Here is a 14,504-nt window from a genome sequence, read left to right as displayed (position 1 = left end):
TTTTTGCAAAGACCCACATCCGCTGTTTGAGTAGATGTATTTCGTCATAGAGGTCCCTTGTGTTGATGTTTGGATGATGGGCCAGGTAGACGTTGGGGAAGACAGAACATCTCGTGTCGATCTCCCTGTTGGTGTTGTGGATTATATAGGCTGGGGTGTCCTTTCTGGGCAGTAGTGTGGAGATCACGATCCGCGCCTCGGGGAATTCCTTGCTGGCCTTTTCCGCCATCCTGCTCACCGCCCTAGCAGTGCCTTCCCGTAGGGTGCGTAGGTCGTTTGTGCCTGTGTGGATCACAAGCCATTTGGGGCTTCCAAGGGATTCTTTGTTCAGGATCTTCATTGCATGTTCTGTGTTGCTGCACCATTTTTTCAGGACTTGATGACCTGGGAACAGCCTCTGGGGGTCCAGAAACTTTCCGTTGGAGTCGGTCAGCAGGACCGCCTGAGGGGCTGGTTTTTCAGACTGGGTAGCAGTAGTCTGGGCAGGACTCGACTGATGGCTGGTTGTTGGCTGGGTTTCTGGGATATGTTGTGTGGCAGGAGCGGGGTTTGAGGCTTTCGGTGTGTCCTCGTGTGGGGGGGCATCTGACGGGTTCTGCGTCCCTGTGTGTGAGGACTGGGTAGCGGTAGTCTGGGCAGGACTCGACTGAGGGCTGGTTGTTGGCTGGGTTTCTGTGGTGAGCTGTGTGGCAGGAGCGGGGTTTGTGGCTTTCGGTGTGTCCTCGTGTGGGGTGGCATCCGACGGGTTCTGTGTCCTTGTGTGTGTTGTTTTTTGGACCTTAAGAGGTTTGTGTTGCCTGCTGAGCCTTTCTACGGCCTCCGTCATTTTGTTTAGTTGGGTATGGAGTTCTTTGATCTTATTTATTTGTTCCTCTACGGTCTTTCTCAGATTGTGGATGGTGGACTCGTTTTCCATTTTCAGCTGTTTGAGTTCCTCCGTCCAGTTCTTGGTCTGTGTTTCTCTGTATTCGTTGAATTCGAGTTCTAGTTTGGACAGACTCTCTTTCAGCAGTTTGTTTGCGTTGAGAGGTGTGGGGGGGGGTGGAGATGGTCAGGGAGGTGTGTGTCTCTGCTGGACTCTCTTCTTCTTCCTCCGCTTGGCTCTCATCATCCTCTGTTCGATTCTCTTTTGCCTCCTGTCCATTGGTCCTATTTGTGTCTGCCTTAGTTTTCAGCTGGGGGAATTCCTTTTCGAAGGAGTCCAGACTTTCTACATTCCCCTGTATCATGATCTTTCCTTTTTTGTTGTAGTAGCTTATGGTTAGCAGGGGGTCATCTTTATCTAGATTTCCATCTTTACATATTTTCAGTCTGCCTCCACTGCCAATACCTTCGCTGGAGACGTATGCGTAGTATTTTTGTAAAGTCTCCTTCCATGAGGGAATGGAGTCGGTGTAGAATATGAGGTTGTTCTTCGTCTTAATCCCTTTGTGTGTGGTATAGTCAACGTAGAGGACCTCTGGGTTACTTTTTAGTGTTATGTCCTTGTGTTTTTCCTTTGCTTTATTTTTTGTGCATTGCTCAGGATATTTCATTTCCCTGCTCATTGTAGTCGTTTGTTTTGTCTCAGGTAGATAACTTTTTTTCTCTTTTTTGTGTCGTGTTCCACCTTATCCCACTTTTAGGTCCAAAATTGAGAGTTTTTCAGGGGTTCATCTTTGATATAGCTGCTCTTAAAAGTTTCTCTCTCTCTCTCTCACAGGTTCCTGGTTCGGGTTGTTTATCGTTTCTCTCTGGTTTCTATTCCTTTTTTTTTTCTTTTTTTTTTTTTTTCTTTTTTTCTTTTTTTCTTCGGGTTTGTTGTTCTTTTTCTAGGTTAACTAAATTTAGGTAGATCTAGGTATAGCTTTTTTCCTCCGGACCCGGAGTTTTCCTCTCTCTCCTCGCGTCGGTCTCAGGCTGTTTCTGCTCTGGTCCCAGCCCCTCGGCTCGGCTGTGCAGTCCCGTCCCGGCCCGGTGTTTGTCCGAGTTTCTCCGACCCCGGAGTTTCTCGGGTTTCGGGCCCCGGGCTTGCTCTCTCTCCGGGCTTCTGCCCTGGTCCTTTCTCTGTATGTCTCTCTGTTGTTCTCTGTCTGTTTCTCTCTGTCTGTCTCTCTCTGTTTGTCTCTCTCTGTCTTTCTCTCTGTCTGTCTCTCTCTGTCTGTCTGTGTCTGTCTGTCTCTCCCTCTGTCTGTCTCTCTCTGTCTTTCTCTCTCTGTCTGTCTCTCAATTCAAATGCTTTATTGGCATGAAAGTTTACAGGGAACCATATTGCCAAAGCTTACATAACAGAAAGTACAGTTTTCCAACATTCTGTAGGTGTCAAACAATTTTGACCTTCGTTGGGTACATACAATATTAGTTTAAACAATAATAATCTCTCTGTCTCTCTCTGTCTCTCTCTCTGTCTGTCTCTCTCTCTGTCTGTCTCTCTCTCTCTGTTTCTATCTCTGCCTGTCTCTCTCTCTGTCTCTCTCTGTCTTTCTCTGTCTCTCTCTCTGTCTGTCTCTCTCTCTCTGTTTCTATCTCTGCCTGTCTCTCTCTCTGTCTCTCTCTGTCTTTCTCTGTCTCTCTCTCTGTCTCTCTCTCTGTCTTTCTCTCTCTGTCTGTCTCTCTCTGTGTTTCTCTGTCTGTCTCTCTCTGATTGTCTCTGTCTTTGTCCCTGTCTCTTTCTCTCACTCTGCATTTCTCATTTTTCAAGTTCTGCTCACAGACCCATTCTTGCTCTGGCAAACTGTACGTGTCAGTTCCTCGTTATTATAGCGGCGAGTATCCCCGCCTGTCATGTGGGAGACCGGATTCAATTCCCCGACGAGAAGGGTGATTTTACCATTCCAAATTTTAAACCTTTGGGCAGCTCCTTAAAATCCTCCTTGGATAAGTAGAATAGAAAAAAAATCAACTAAAATAATTTTAAAAGATTTACTGTCTTAACAACTTCCTGCACCAGTTCCCCGTTTGTATAGAGCTCTCTCTCTCTCTCTCTGTTTCCCTCTCCCTTTTGTGTGGGGCGCGGAGGAGGGAGAGAGTGACAGAGAGAAAGAGATTAACAGGGTTACGGACAAAAAGCGGGGGGTGGGGCTGAGCACGAATGGTCTTTCAAAGAGACAGCACAGGCACGGCGGGCCGAATGGCCTCCTTCTGTGCTGTAAGTGTCTATGAATCTATGACACTCAGAAAAGCTTATTAAGTATGAGACTTACACATAAACATAGAGAGCAGACACACATGTCTGTGTGTGTTCGAGTGTTTGTCTCAATCACTGCATAACTACTTCCTCTACCAGGTCCCTGATAGTATAGTGGTGAGGATTCAATTCCCCGACAGGTTCTCTCTCTGTCTCCCTTTTCCTCTCTCTCTGCCTCTCTCTCTCGCTCTTTGTTTCCCTCTCCTTGCTCACTCCTCCCTCTGGGGCTGGTGAATGAGCCCAGGTCTGTCCACAGCCCCATTCTTGCTCTGCGATTCTGCATTGAACGCCCAGCAGTGACTTTCGTCAGATTAGTGGAGTATCCCCGCCTGGTGAGCGGGGTTCTGTGATGGGGTGAAATGCGTCTTTAAGATGTGGAATACTAATTAAATTGGTTCGTGTTAAAAAGCGAGGGTGGAACATGGAAGAGTAAATAAATGCGAGGGGAGATTGTCTCTTTGGGAATTTTCTTGAGCGGAGACTGTTCAGGGACTGAGTGCTGTTTTGCTCCAGAGCGATGGATGATTGCGATTTTATCTGAGGAACAGTTACTTCTGCACCGAACCAGCACTCGTGGCCGAGTGGTTATGGCGATGGTTTAGAAAGCCATTGGAGGTTCTCCCCGCGCAGGCTCGAATCCTGCCGACTACGGTTCTAGCGTTTTTCATCCCATTTCATTTGTAAATGTAATCAAATCTCTGGAGAACTTATCCTGAATTAGGCGGAATTAAATCCCACAACTTTCAACACCTCGAGATTTTTCTCGTTTTCATTGATCTGCGAGTATTCACCAAATAAACGGTCAGAAATAGAACAAAAATCAGGCAAATTAGCGACAGTGTTTCTCTCTGTCTGACTCTCTCGATGTCTAAATCACTCTATGTGTATGTCTGTCTGTGTACATGTGTGGCATTCTTTTTCTGTCTGTCTGCGTCTGCCGATCACTCGGGTAACAAGCGGGGATACTTTCCTCAGCCTTCACCTTCTTCCTAAAGTGTGGTTCCCCAGAATTGAACACAGTACTCCAGCTGAGGCCGAACTAGTGTTTTATTTAGGTTTCCCATAACATCCTGGCTTGTGCACTCTGTGCCTCTATTTACAAACCCCAGGATCACATCTTCTTTATTAACTGCTTTGTTAACCTGTCCTGCCACCGAGGAAATCTCTGCTCTGCTCAACTCTGTGACAGGGTGGGGCTTCAAGCCCCGATTCTCACAGAACCAGTCCACAAAAATTAACAGCACCAGGATGGCCGAGTGGTTAAGGCGTTGGACTTAAGATCCAATGGATTTATACCCGCGTGGGTTCGAACCCCACTCCTGGTAACTCTTTAATTTAAGACACATTTTCTTTCATCCTGCTCAGTGACACTCTTTGTCATTGGCTGAACCTCCCACAAACAAAAAATGAGATTTTTATAGATACGGAAAGGTTTCATATGTAATTCTTTAAGTGCTATTGTGGCATCTGCTGAATCTGCATTTTTCTCTCACTGTCTCTGTCACTCTCAACTAAAAAGGAGAAGGCATCTTAAAATGTTTTTATATCTTTCAGTCTCCACCGCTGTCTCACTATCTGCCTCTCTGTCTCCCTCTCATTCTCTCTCTATCTTTCTGTCTCTCTCTGTTACAAATTTGTCATACGCCTCCTTTTCTTTCACTCACTCTGTCTGTCTCTCTGTATGTCTTTCTGTCGTTCTCTGTCTGTTTCTCTCTGTCTTTCTCTCTCTCTGTCTGTCTCTCTCTGCCTGTCTGTGTCTGTCTGTCTCTCCCTCTGTCTGTCTCTCTCTCTCTCTGTCTCTCTCTCTGTCACTCTCTCTGTCTCTCTCTCTCTGTTTCTATCTCAGCCTGTCTCTCTCTCTGTTTCTCTCTGTCTTTCTCTCTCTGTCTCTCTCTCTGTCTGTCTCTCTCTCTCTCTGCCTCTCTCCGTGTCTCTCTCGCTCTTTGTTTCCCTCTCGTTGCTCACTCCTCCCTCTGGGGCTGGTGAATGAGCCCAGGTCTGTCCACAGCGCCATTCTTGCTCTGAGTTTCTGCAGAGAACGCCCAGCAGTGACTTTGGTCAGTTTAGTGGAGTATCCCTGCCTGGTGAGCGGGGTTCTGCGATGGGGCAAAATGTGTCTTTATGATGTGAAATACTAATTAAATTGGTTCATGTTAAAAAGTGAGGGAGGAACATGGAAGAGTAAATAAATGCGAGAGGAGATTGTCTCTTTGAGAATGTTCTTGAGCGGAGACTGTTCAGGGACTGAGTGCTGTTTTGCTCCAGAGTGATGGATGATTGCGATTTTATCTGAGCAACATTTAACGCATCACCGACTTAGTAGTCGTGGCCGAGTGGTTAAGGCGATGGACTAGATAATCCATTGGGGTCTCCCCGCGCAGGTTCTGAATCCTGCCGGCTATGGTTCCAGCGTTTTTCATCCCATTTCATTTCAAAATGTAACCAAATCCATGGAGAACTTATCCTGAGTTGGGCGGAATTAAATCCCACAACTTTCAACACCTCGAGATTTTTCTCGTTTTCATTGATCTGCGAGTGTTCACCAAATTTATGGTCAGAAATAGAACAAAAATCAGACAAATTAGCGACAGTGTTTCTCTCTGTCTGTCTCTCTCGATGTCTAAGTCATTCTATGTGTGTGCCTGTCTGTCTGTGTAGCTTTCTGTGTGTGTCTGCCGGTCACTCGGGTTACAAGCGGGGATACTTTCCTCAGCCTTCACCTCCTCCCTAAAGTGTGGTCCCCCAGAATTGGACACAACACTCCAGTTGGGGCTGAACTAGTGTGTTATTTAGGTTTAGCATAACTTCCTGGCTTGTGTACTCTGTACCTCTATTTATTAAAGCCCAGAATCCCATCTGCTTCATTAACTGCTTTGTTAACCTGTCCTGCCACCGAGGAAATCTCTGCTCTGCTCAACTCTGTGACAGGGTGGGGCTTGAAGCCCCGATTCTCACAGGGACAATCCACGCGTATTAACGGCACCAAAATGTCCGAGTGGTTAATGCGTTGGACTTAAGATCCACTGGGTTTATACCCACGTTGGTTCGAACCCCACTCCAGGTAACTCTTTAATTTAAGTTCCATTTCCTTTCATCCTGTTCAGTGACATTCGTTTGTCATCTGCTAAATCTCCATCAAACAAACAATGAGATTTTTATAGATACGGAAAGAAAGATTCCATATTTATATGTTATTCTTAGAGTGCTATTTTGGCATCTGCTGAATCTGCATTTTCGCTCACTCTAAACTAACAAAGAGAAGTAATCGTAAAATGTTTTTATATTTTTCAGTCTCCACCTCTGTCTCACTATCCGTCTCTTTGTCTCCCTCTCATTCTCTCACTCTCTTTCTGTCTCTCTCTGTTACACATTTGTCATACGCCTCCGTTTCTCTCTCTCTCTCTCTCTGTCCTTCTCTTGTTGATCACTCCTTCCTCTGGGGCTGGTAAATGAGCCCAGGTCTGTTCACAGCGCCATTCTTGCTCTGCGATTCTGCACAGTAACGCCATCCATCAGTTCCTCGTCAGATATAGTGAACAATCCCCAACTGCTACTCCTGAGGTCGGCTTTCAATTCCGCGATGGAGTGGAAGCATTTTTAAGATGTCAAACTGTATTTCTATTTCCTGGTGTAGCTTTATGTTAAAAAGCTACAGTGAGAAACAGAAGAGTGAAACAATGCGAGAGGAGATTGTCTCTTGAAATTTCATGACACGAGACTGTTCAGGGACTGAGTGCTGTTTTGCTCCAGAGTGATGGATGATTGCGATTTTATCTGAGCAACATTTAAAGTTTCACAGGTCCAGTAGTCGTGGCCGAGTGGTTAAGGCGATGGACTAGAAATCCATTGGGGTTCTCCCCGCGCAGATTCGAATCCTGCCGACTACGGTTCCAGCTTTTTTCGTCTCTTAATATAACCAAATCCCTGGGGAACTAATCCTGAGGTGGGCGGAATTAAATACAACACCTCGAAGTTTTTCACTTTTTCATTGTGCAAGTATGCACGAAATATATGGTCGCTAATAGAACAATAATCAGACAAATCAGGGTATAAACTAATTTGGCAGCGGTCCATACCTTCCTGATATATATACCCTCGCATTTCTGGTATCATCCTTGTAAATCCTCTCTATGTCTGTGTGTCTGTCTGTGTCTGTGTGTCTCTGTGTGTGTCTCTGTGTCGGTCTGTGTGTCTCGCCATGTGTGTGTGTCTACCTGTGTGTCTCTCTGTGTTGGTCTGTGTGTGTCTCTCTGTGTCGGTCTGTGTTTCTCTCTGTGTCTGTGTGTCTGCCTGTGTGTCTCTCTGTGTTGGTCTGCGTGTCTGTGTGTTTATGTGTGTGTCGGTCTGTGTGCCTCTCTGTGTCGGTCTGTGTGTCTCTCTGTGTCTGTTTGTTTATGTGTGTGTCGGTCTGTGTGTCTCTCTCTGCTCTGCTCAACTCTGTGGCAGGTTGGTGCTTCAAGGCCCAATTCTCTCAGAGCCAGTGCGCGAATAATGCCAGCACCAGGATGGCCGAGTGGTTACGGCATTGGGCTTAAAATCCATATGGGTTTATATCCACGTGGTTTCAAGCCCCACTACTGGTAACTCTTTAATTTAAGATCCATTTCCTTTCATCCTGCTCAGTGGCACTCATTTGTCATCAGTTGATTCTCCAACAAACTATGAGATGTTTATAGATATGGAAAGAAAGATCTCATATGTAATTCTTCAAGTCCTATTTTGGCATCTGCTGAATCTGCATTTTTCCCTCACTCTCTCTGTCACTCTCAACTAACAAAGAGAAGGGATCGTGAAATGTTTTTACATCTGTCAGTCCCCACCTCTCTCTGTCTCACTATCTGTGTCCCTCTCATTCTCTCACTCTCTTTTTCTCTCTCTCTCTGTTTCTCTCTGTCTCTCTCTCTGTCTGTCTCTCTGTCTGTCTCTCTCTTTGTCTGTCTCTCACTGTATGGCTATCTGTCTGTTTCTTTCTGTCTCTCTCTCTCTGTATGGCTCTCTGTCTTTCTCTGTCTGTTTCTCTCTGTCTGTCTGTCTCTGTCTGTCTGTGTGTCTGTCTCTCTGTCTGTCTCTCTCTTTGTCTGTCTCTCTCTCTATCTCTCTCTGTATGGCTCTCTGTCGTTTTCTCTCCCTGTCTCTGTCTGTTTCTCTCTGTGTGTCTCTCTCTGTCTTTCTCTGACTGTCTCTCTGTCTGTCTCTGTCTCTCTTTGTCCCTGTCTTTCTCATTTGTCAAGTTCTGTTCACAGCTCGATTCTAGCAGCAGCCAGTATATCAGTTCCTCATTAGTATAGTGGTGAGTATCCCCGCCTGTCACAGTGGAGACCGGGATTCAATTTCCCGATGGGGAGGGCGATTTCAACATCACAAATTTTAAACCTTTGGGCAACTCCTTAAAAACCTTCTTGGAAAAGTAAAACAGAAAAAAAGCCGACCAAAATAATTTTAAAAGATTTACTGGCGCATGAAGAACTGTATAACAACATACTGCACCAGTTCCTCGTTAGTATAGAGCTCTCTCTCTCTCTCTCTGTTTCCCTCTCCTCCGTGTGGGGCGCGGAGGAGGGAGAGAGTGACAGAGAGAAAGAGATTAACAGGGTTACGGACAAAAAGCGGGGGGTGGGACTGAGCACCACTGCTCTTTCACAGAGACAGCACAGGCACGGCGGGCCGAATGGCCTCCTTCTGTGCTGTAGGTGTCTATGAATCCATGAAACTCAGAAAAGCTTATTAAATATGTGACATACACATAAACATAGAGAGCAGGCACACATGTCTGTGTGTGTGTGAGTGTTCGAGTCTTTGCCTCAAGCACTGTTTTACTACTTCCTCTACCAGGTCCCTGATAGTATAGTGGTGAGGATTCAATTCCCCGACACGTTCTCTCTCTCTCTCTCTGTCTCATATTTAACTCTAATTCTTAAAGTCCTATTTTGGCATCTGCTGAATCTGCATTTTCTCAAGTGTCACTATTGACTAACAAGGAGAAAGAGAATTCGGACTCTACCCCTCTCTGTCACACTATCTGGTCTCTCTGTCTCCCTCTCATTCTCTCTCTTTGTCTCTCTCACTCTCTCTTTCTGTCTCTGTTACACATTTGTCATAAGCCTCCTTTTTTGTCTCTCTCTCTCTGTATCTATCATTGTCTCTCTCTTTATCTCTCTGAATATCTCTCTGTCTTTCTCTCTCTGTCTCACGATTTGTCCCTTTCTCTGTTTGTCCCGTCTCTCTCTCTCTTTCTCTCTCAGTCCAATTCTGTTCACAGCTCGATTCTTGCTCTGACAGATTTTGTATCCGTCAGTTCCTCGTTAGTATAGTGGTGAGTATCCTCGCCTGTCACGTGGGAGACCGGGGTTCAATTCCCCGACGGGGAGGAAGATTGTATAATTCAAAATTTTAAACTTTTGGCCAACTCCTTAAAACCTCCTTGGGAAAGTAGAATGGAATAAACATCAACTAAAATAATTTAAAAAGATTTACTGTCATAACAACTTCCTGCACCAGTTCGCCGTTAGTATAGAGCTCTCTCTCTCTGGTTTCCTCTCTGTCTCATTCACTGTTCCCCAGTCTCTCTCTCTCTGTCTCATTCACTGTTCCCCAGTCTCTCTCTCTGTCTCATTCACTGTTCCCCAGTCTCTCTCTGTTTCCGTCTCTTTCGCTCTTTGGTTCCCTCTCCTTGCTCACTCCTCCCTCTGGGGCTGGTGAATGAGCCCAGGTCTGTTCACAGCGCCATTCTTGCTCTGAGCTTCTGCAGAGAACGCCCAGCAGTGACTTTCGTCAATTCCTCATCAATTCAGTGCACAATCGCCGCCTGTTGCACGGCTGACAGAGGTTCAATTCTGTGATGGGGAGAAATTAGTCTTTCCAGTGTAAAATAATTGTTATATTTCTTGGCGTAACTTAATGTTAAAAAGCGAGGGAGGAACATGGAAGAGTGAAACAATGCGAGGGGAGATTGTCTCTTTGGGAATTTTCTTGAGCGGAGACTGTTCAGGGACTGAGTGCTGTTTTGCTCCAGAGCGATGGATGATTGCTTTATCTAAGCAACATTTAACACTTCACAGACCCAGTAGTCATGGCCGAGTGGTTAAAGCGATGGAGTGAAAAGTCATTGGGGTCTCCCCGCGCAGGTTCGTATCCTGCCGACTACGGTTCCAGCATTTTTCATTTCATTTCAAAATGTAAACAAATCTCTGGAGAACTGATCCTCAGTTTGGCGGTTTTAAATCCCACAACGTTCAACACCTCGAGACTTTTCTCGTTTTCATTGATCTGCAAGTATTCACCAAATATACGGTCAGAAATAGAACAAAAATCAGACAAATTAGCGACAGTGTTTCTCTCTACCTGTCTGTCTCTCTCGATGTCTGAGTCACTCTATGTGTCTGTCTGTGTACATGTGTGGCTGTCTGTTTCTGTCTGTGTGTGTCTGCCGGTCACTCGGGTAACAAGCGGGGATACTTTCCTCAGCCTTCACCTCCTTCCGAAGGTGCGGTTCCCCAGAATTGGACACAATACTCCAGCTGGGGCCGAACTAGTGTTTTATTTAGGTTTACCAAAACTTCCTGGCTTGTGTACTCTGTGCCTCCATTTATAAACCCCAGGATCACATCTGCTTTATTAACTGCTTTGTTAACCTGTCCTGCCACCGAGGGAATCTCTGCTCTGCTCAACTCTGTGGCAGGAGGGGGCTTGAAGACATGATTCTCACAGAGACAATCCACGCCCATTAACAGCCCCAGGATGGTCGAGTTTTAAGACCTTGGACTTAAAATCCAATGGGATTATGCCTACTTGGGTTCGAACCCCACTCCTGGTTCTTTTTTAATTTAAGACCCATTTCCTTACATTTTGCTCAGTGACACTCGTTTGTCATCTGCTTAATCTCCATCAAACAAACAATGAGATTTTTATAGATACGGAAAGAAAGATTTCATATTTATATGTAATTCTTGAAGTGTCTTTCGGCATCTGCGGAATCTGCACTTTCGCTCACTCTCTGTCTCTCCCAACTAACAAAGAGAAGGAATCGTAAAATGTTTTTATATCCTTCAGTCTCCACCTCTCTCTGTCTCTCTCTGTTACACATTTGTCATACGCCTCCTTTTTTGTCTCTCTGTCTACTTGTTTTTCTCTGTCTGTCTCCCTATCTCACTGTCTTTCTGTTTCTCTCTGTCTTTCTCTCTCTGTCTATCTGTGTCTTGCTCTCTCCGTCTGGCTCTCTCATTGTCCTCTCTATCTTTGTGTCTCAGTCTTTCTGTCTGTGTGTGTCTCACTCTGTGCCTCTCTCTGTTTCTGTCTGTCTCTCTCTCTCTCTCTCCGTGCCTCTCTCGCTCTTTGTTTCCCTCTCCTTGCTCACTCCTCCCTCTGGGTCTGGTGAATGAGCCCAGGTCTGTTCACAGCGCCATTCTTGCTCTGCGCTTCTGCAGTGACTGCAAAGGAGTGTCTTCCGTCAGTTCCTCGTTAAATATAGTGAAGTATCCCCGCCTGTTACGTTGGAAGACGGGGTTTCAATTCCCCGTCGGGAATTAAGCATTTCTAAAATCTGCAATGATGTATCCTGGTGCAGCTTGAAGTAAAAAAGCTGCAGTGAAAAATTGAAGAGTAAAAATTGCGAGAGTGGATTGTCTCTTTGAGAACTTTCTTCAACATAGACTGTTTCGGGGCGCAGTGCTGTTTTGCTCCAGAGCGATGGATGATTGCGATTTTATCTGAGCAACATTTAAAATCTTACAAACCCAGTAATTGTGGCTGAGTGGTTAAGGCGATGGACTAGAAATCCATTGGGGTCTCCTCGCGTAGGTTCGAATTCTGCCGACTACGGTTCTAGCATTTTTCTTCTTAAAATATAACCAAATTCCTGGAGAACTAATCCTGAATGAGACGATATTAAATCCCACAACTTTGAACACCTCGAGATTTTTCTCGTTTTCATTGATCTGCAAGTGTTCACAAAATTTACGGTCAGAAATAAAGCAAAAATTACTGACAGTGTTTCTCTCTACCTGTCTGTCTCTCTCGATGTCTAAGTCACTCTATGTGTGTGTCTGTGTTTGATGTGTGTGTCTGTCTGTGCACATGTGTGTCTGTCTGTGTGTGTCTGCCGGTCACTCGGGTAACAAGCGGGGATACTTTCCTCAGCCTTCACCTCCTTTCTGAAGTGTGGTTCCCCAGAATTGGACACAATACTCCAGCTGGGGTCGAACGAGTCGTTTATTTAGGTTTGGCAAAACTTCCTGGTTTGTGTACTCTGTGCCTCTATTTATAATGCCCAGGATCGCATCTTCTTTATTAACTGCTTTGTTAACCTGTCCTGCCACCGAGGAAATCTCTGCTCTGCTCAACTCTGTGGCAGGGTGGGGCTTGAAGCCCCGATTCTCACAGAGACAGTCCACACGTGCTCAGACAGCACCAGAATGGCTGAGTGTTTAAAGTGTTGGACTTAAGATCCGATGGGTTTATACCCACGTTGGTTCAAACCCCACTCCAGGTAACGCTTTAATTTAAGACCCATTTCCTTTCATCCTGCTCAGTGATACTCGTTTGTCATCTGCAGAATCTCCATCAAACAAACAATGAGTTTTTTATAGATACGGAAAGAAAGATTTCATATTTTTATGTCATTCTTAGAGTGCTATTTTGGCATCTGCTGAATCTGCATTGTCGCTCACTCTCAACTAACAAAGAGAAGTAATCGTAAAATGTTTTTATATTTTTCAGCCTCCACCTCTGTCTCACTATCCGTCTCTCTGTCTCCCTCTCATTCTCTCACTCACTTTCTGTCTCTCTCTGTTACACATTTGTCATATGCCTCCATTTCTCTCTCTCTCTCTCTCTTTCATTCTCCTGTTGATCACTCCTCCCTCTGGGGCTGGTGAATGAGCCCAGGTCTGTTCAGAGCTCCATTCTTGCTCTGCGATTCTGCACAGTAACGCCATCCATCAGTTCCTCGTCAGAAATAGTGAACTGTCCCCAACTGCTACTCCCGAGGTCGGCTTTCAATTCCACGATGGAGTGGAAGCGTTTTTAAGATGTCAAACTGTATTTCTATTTCCTGGTGTAGCTTTATGTTAAAAAGCTACAGTGATAAACAGAAGGGTAAAAAACATGTGAGAGGAGATTGTCTCTTTGAGAATTTTCTTGAGCGGAGACTGTTCAGGGACTGAGTGCTGTTTTGCTCCAGAGCGATGGATGATTGCGGTTTTATCTGAGCAACATTTAAAGACTTACAGACCCAGTAGGGGTGGCCGAGTGGTTAAGGCGATTAACTAGAAATCCATTGGGGTCTCCCCGCGCAGGTTCGAATCCTGCCGACTACGGTTCCAGCATTTTTCATTTCAAAATATAATTAAATCTCTGGAGAACTAATCCTGAGTTGGGCGGAATTAAATCCAACACCTCGAAGTTTCTCACTTTTTCATTGTGCAAATATTCAAGAAATATACGGTCGGAAATAGAACAACAATCAGACAAATCAGGGTTTAAACTAATTTGGCAGGGGTCCATCCTCTCCTGATATGTATACCCTCGGATTTCTGGTATCATCCTTGTACATCTTCTCTGTACCCTCTCTGTGTCTGTGCGTCTGTCTCTGTGTCTGTGTGTCTCTGTGTCTGTGTGTCTCTCTCTGCTCAAATCTGTGGCAAGGTGGAGCTTGAAGGCCCGATTCTCTTAGAGACAGTCTGTCAACAGCACCAGCACCAGGATGGCCGAGTGGTTAAGGCGTTGGACTTAAGATCCAATGGGTTTATGCCCACGTGGGTTCGAACCCCACTCCTGGTAACTTTTTAATTTAAGATCCATTTCCTTTCATCCTGCTCAGTGACACTCGCTTGTCAACAGCTGATTCTCCAACAAACAATGAGATATTTATAGATATGGAAAGAAAGATCTCATATGTAATTCTTCAAGTCCTATTTTGGCATCTGCCGAATCTGCATTTTTCTCTCTGTATCTCTCTGTCTGTCTCTGTCTGTCCTTCTCTGTCTTTCTCTGTCTGTCTCTGTCTCTCACTCTCTGTCTGTTTCTCTGTCTGTTTCTCTCTGACTGTCTCTCTCTGTGTCCCTGTGTCTCTCTCTCTGTTTCTCTCTCTGTCTCTGTCGTTCTCATTTGTCCAGTTTTGTTCACAGCTCGATTCTTGCTCTGACCGACTTTGCCCGTGTTAATTCCTCATTAGTATAATGGTGTGTGTCCTTGCTTATTATTTGGAAGGCCGGGGTTCAATTCGCCGATGGGGCGGGCAATTTTTAACAACCCCAATTTTAAACATTTATAAAGCTTCTTAAAATCATTCTCTTCAGAACAGAAAAAATCCACTTTTGGATTTGAGACTAGATTCTTGGTG

At 45.2% G+C, this 14,504-nt stretch overlaps 2 non-coding genes across 2 annotated transcripts; both read left to right on the top strand.

Moving 5' to 3' along the window:
* Positions 1-4,408: 4,408 nt before the first annotated feature.
* trnal-uaa (transfer RNA leucine (anticodon UAA)) lies at positions 4,409-4,491 on the top strand. The gene has a single exon. It is a non-coding gene; the product is annotated as a tRNA-Leu (tRNA).
* A 9,368-nt stretch (positions 4,492-13,859) lies between these two features.
* Positions 13,860-13,942, top strand: trnal-uaa (transfer RNA leucine (anticodon UAA)). Its single transcript has one exon. It is a non-coding gene; the product is annotated as a tRNA-Leu (tRNA).
* The last annotated feature ends 562 nt before the right edge of the window (positions 13,943-14,504 follow it).

The sequence above is a fragment of the Somniosus microcephalus genome, chromosome 4 (assembly GCF_052327205.1).
Source record: "Somniosus microcephalus isolate GS21.2 chromosome 4, FLI_Smic_1.0, whole genome shotgun sequence".
Lineage (NCBI taxonomy): Eukaryota > Metazoa > Chordata > Chondrichthyes > Squaliformes > Somniosidae > Somniosus > Somniosus microcephalus.
The sequence above is the reverse complement of the archived record's forward strand: the minus strand, read 5'-3'. Positions and strand labels throughout refer to the sequence as shown.